Here is a 5,000-nt window from a genome sequence, read left to right on the forward strand (position 1 = left end):
CTGGGTTGGGCTCCCTTGGCCTTTTGGGCGCCTTGGACGATGTCTTGCGAAGACCATGGGCACAAGGCCATGGCATATGGTGAGGAAAGGACCACGGTTGCCAAGGTTAGGCACCGGAATGCTTGGCCTTGGCTTGCCCTAGCAGGGCATTGCTGGGTTGGGCTCCCTTGGCCTTTTGGGCGCCTTGGACGATGTCTTGCGAAGACCATGGGCACAAGGCCATGGCATATGGTGAGGAAAGGACCACGGTTGCCAAGGTTAGGCACCGGAATGCTTGGCCTTGGCTTGCCAAAGCAGGGCATTGCTGGGTTGGGCTCCCTTGGCCTTTTGGGCGCCTTGGACGATGTCTTGCGAAGACCATGGGCACAAGGCCATGGCATATGGTGAGGAAAGGACCATGGTTGCCAAGGTTAGGCACCGGAATGCTTGGCCTTGGCTTGCCAAAGCAGGGCATTGCTGGGTTGGGCTCCCTTGGCCTTTTGGGCGCCTCTGACGATGTCTTGCGAAGACCATGGGCACAAGGCCATGGCATATGGTGAGGAAAGGACCACGGTTGCCAAGGTTAGGCACCGGAATGCTTGGCCTTGGCTTGCCAAAGCAGGGCATTGCTGGGTTGGGCTCCCTTGGCCTTCCGGGCGCCTTGGACGCTGTCTTGGGAAGACCATGGGCACAAGGCCATGGCATATGGTGAGGAATGGACCACGGTTGCCAAGGCTAGGCATATAGAGAGGAATCGCATTTTTGCCCGGATAGGCACCGGAATGCTTGGCCTTGGCTTGCCATAGCAGGGCATCGCTGGGTTGGGCTCCCTTGGCCTTCCGGGCGCCTTGGACGTTGTCTTGGGAAGACCATGGGCACAAGGCCATGGCATATAGTGAGGAATGGACCACGGTTGCCAAGGCTAGGCATATAGAGAGGAATGGACCACGGTTGCCAAGGTTGCGCAAGTTTTGGGCATTTTTTGCCCGGATATGCCCAAGTATGCCCCGATAGGCCCGTTACGCCCCGGTATGAACGCGTATGCCCGGATAGACTCGGTATGCCTTGGGATACATGCGTATGCCCCGATAGGCTTGGTACGCCCCGATATGCGCACGTGTGCCCCAGTAGGGCTCGGTATGCCCCGGTATGTACGCGTGTGCCCCGATAGGCCCGGTATGCCCCGATATGCACACGTGTGCCCCAATAGGGGTCGGTATGCCCCGGTAGGTACGCGTGTGCCCCGTAATGCACGTTTCGCTGATCTCCCCGCATGTCCCGCCCCTATATGTAATACTTACTTACTTACTTACTTTCTTTCTTGCTTGCTTGCAATGGTTGGGAGTGCCCGGCATGCCCCGCTGCAGAGACCAAGGGCGCAATGACTTGGCACCGCGGATGCCGGGACTCCGGCACTTCCCGTGGCACTGATGGTTGGTTCCAAAGACAAAAGGCCGTGCAAGGCCACCGCACCGCGGATGATTTTGCTCGTGCTGGCGCCTTTGTGTGGCCAAAGAACATGCGCGAATGCTCCTGTCGGAAGGGTTGGTGTCCTGGCCCCGTCGGGTGTCACGAATGCTCGGTTGCGAAGACCATGGGACCAAAGCCATGGCACGTCGGATGATGGCTCCAGCTGGCGCCCCGGCACTTTCTGTGGCATTGATGCTCGGTTTCAAAGACAAACGTGCGCAGGGCCAGGGGACCGCGGATGACTGCTCGTGCTGGCCTCGTTGGGCGGCATTGATGGTCGGTTGCAAAGAAAATGCGCGATTGCTCGTGTCGGGGACTGGCAAGCCAAGGCCAAGCGAGCCATGGCAACGCGGATGATGGCTCCAGCTGGCGCCCCGGCACTTTCTGTGGCATTGATGCTCGGTTTCAAAGACAAACGTGCGCAGGGCCAGGGGACCGCGGATGACTGCTCGTGCTGGCCCCGTTGGGCGGCAATGATGGTCGGTTGCAAAGAAAATGCGCGATTGCTCGTGTCGGGGCCTGGCAAGCCAAGGCCAAGCGAGCCATGGCAACGCGGATGATGGCTCCAGCTGGCGCCCCGGCACTTTCTGTGGCATTGATGCTCGGTTTCAAAGACAAACGTGCGCAGGGCCAGGGGACCGCGGATGACTGCTCGTGCTGGCCCCGTTGGGCGGCATTGATGGTGTGTTGCAGAGAGCATGTGCGATAGCAAGTGTCGGCCGGGTTTGGGTTCCCTTGGGCTTTCGGGCGCCTTGGACGCAGTCTTGCGAAGACCATGGGCACAAGGCCCCGTCCTGGCCCCTTGTTCGATTCGCTCTCGTCTTGCGCTTGCTTCCAAGGTCCTCCATGACCTTCCCCATGGCCTTGCTAGATCCCCCCCATGACGCATGACCTCTGTCCGTTGATTGGTTTTGAGTGCACACCATGCCCGGCTTGGCACCGTGTTGTCGCGTGAGTGGCATTTGGATCGTGCATGGTGGTGGGCTACCTGCCAATGCACACAAGCCTTGCACACTAGCCTTGCGCACGAGCCTTGCACAAAAGCCTTGGACACAAGCCTTGCGCACAAGCCATGCATACAAGCCTTGCTCACAAGCCTTGGGCACTGGCCCATCGCACTAGCCTTGCACACAAGCCTTGCGAACTAGCCTTGGGCACGAGCCTTGCGCACTAGCCTTGGGCACTAGCCTTGCACACAACCCTTGGGCACTAGCCTTGCGCACCAGCCTTGCCCACAAGCCTTGCACAGCAGCCTTGCACACTAGCCTTGCATACAAGCCTTGCACACTAGCCTTGCACCCAGGCCTTGCTCACTAGCCTTGGGCACTAGCCTTGCGCACTAGCCTTGGGCACTAGCCTTGCACACAGACCTTGGGCACGCAGGCCTTGCACGCTAGGCATGCTTGGGCAAGCAGCTCCCGCAACAAGTCGGCGGGTGTAGGCATGGTTGGGCGCAGATCCCGCATCGTCTCGTCGCGTCTGGGCGCAAACCCGTCGCGTCTCGTTGCGTCTTCAGAAGTCGTCGCTAACAGCACCTTTGGTTGCCACTGGTGGTTAGGCGGGTAGGTTGCGCAAACCCTATAGGAGGGTGGCATGCTGCGGGGCGCTGGAATGCGCAGGTTTAGGGCGTTTTTGCCCGGATAGGCACTGGAATGTGCTGGTTTTGGGCGTTTTTGCCTGGACAGGCTAAGGAATGGGCATGCTTTGGGCGTTTTTGCCCGGATAGGCACTGGAATGGGCTGGTTTTGGGCGTTTTTGCCTGGATAGGCTAAGGAATGGGGCATGCTTTGGGCGTTTTTGCCCGGGCAGGCACTGGAATGCCTGGCCTTGGCTGGGCATTGCTGGGTTGGGCTCCCTTGGCCTTTCAGGCGCCTTGGATGCTGTCTTGTGAAGACCATGGGCACAAGGCCATGGCATATAGTGAGGAATGGACCACGGTTGCCAAGGTTGCGCAAGTTTTGGGCATTTTTTGCCCGGATATGCCCAAGTATGCCCCGATAGGCCCGTTACGCCCCGGTATGAACGCGTATGCCCGGATAGACTCGGTATGCCTTGGGATACATGCGAATGCCCCGATAGGCTTGGTACGCCCCGATATGCGCACGTGTGCCCCAGTAGGGCTCGGTATGCCCCGGTATGTACGCGTGTGCCCTGATAGGCCCGGTATGCCCCGATATGCACACGTGTGCCCCAATAGGGGTCGGTATGCCCCGGTAGGTACGCGTGTGCCCCGTAGTGCACGTTTCGCAGAACTCCCCGCATGTCCCGCCCCTATATGTAATACTTACTTACTTACTTACTTACTTACTTACTTTCTTTCTTGCTTGCTTGCTTGCTTGCAATGGTTGGGAGTGCCCGGCATGCCCCGCTGCAGAGACCAAGGGCGCAATGACTTGGCACCGCGGATGCCGGGACTCCGGCACTTCCCGTGGCACTGATGGTTGGTTCCAAAGACAAAAGGCCGTGCAAGGCCACCGCACCGCTGATGATTTTGCTCGTGCTGGCGCCGTTATGTGGCCAAAGAACATGCGCGAATGCTCGTGTCGGAAGGGTTGGTGTCCTGGCCCCGTCGGGTGTCACGAATGCTCGGTTGCGAAGACCATGGGACCAAAGCCATGGCACGTCGGATGATGGCTCCAGCTGGCGCCCGGGCACTTTCTGTGGCATTGATGCTCGGTTTCAAAGACAAACGTGCGCAGGGCCAGGGGACCGCGGATGACTGCTCGTGCTGGCCTCGTTGGGCGGCATTGATGGTCGGTTGCAAAGAAAATGCGCGATTGCTCGTGTCGGGGACTGGCAAGCCAAGGCCAAGCGAGCCATGGCAACGCGGATGATGGCTCCAGCTGGCGCCCCGGCACTTTCTGTGGCATTGATGCTCGGTTTCAAAGACAAACGTGCGCAGGGCCAGGGGACCGCGGATGACTGCTCGTGCTGGCCTCGTTGGGCAGCATTGATGGTCGGTTGCAAAGAAAATGCGCGATTGCTCCTGTCGGGGACTGGCAAGCCAAGGCCAAGCGAGCCATGGCAACGCGGATTATGGCTCCAGCTGGCGCCCCGGCACTTTCTGTGGCATTGATGCTCGGTTTCAAAGACAAACGTGCGCAGGGCCAGGGGACCGCGGATGACTGCTCGTGCTGGCCTCGTTGGGCGGCATTGATGGTCGGTTGCAAAGAAAATGCGCGATTGCTCGTGTCGGGGACTGGCAAGCCAAGGCCAAGCGAGCCATGGCAACGCGGATGATGGCTCCAGCTGGCGCCCCGGCACTTTCTGTGGCATTGATGCTCGGTTTCAAAGACAAACGTGCGCAGGACCAGGGGACCGCGGATGACTGCTCGTGCTGGCCTCGTTGGGCGGCATTGATGGTCGGTTGCAAAGAAAATGCGCGATTGCTCGTGTCGGGGACTGGCAAGCCAAGGCCAAGCGAGCCATGGCAACGCGGATGATGGCTCCAGCTGGCGCCCCGGCACTTTCTGTGGCATTGATGCTCGGTTTCAAAGACAAACGTGCGCAGGGCCAGGGGACCGCGGATGACTGCTCGTGCTGGCCCCGTT

This window comes from Tasmannia lanceolata, unplaced genomic scaffold (genome assembly GCF_043159265.1).
Source record: "Tasmannia lanceolata isolate RefF3 unplaced genomic scaffold, GAP_Taslan_0.1 ptg000036l, whole genome shotgun sequence".
NCBI lineage: Eukaryota > Viridiplantae > Streptophyta > Magnoliopsida > Canellales > Winteraceae > Tasmannia > Tasmannia lanceolata.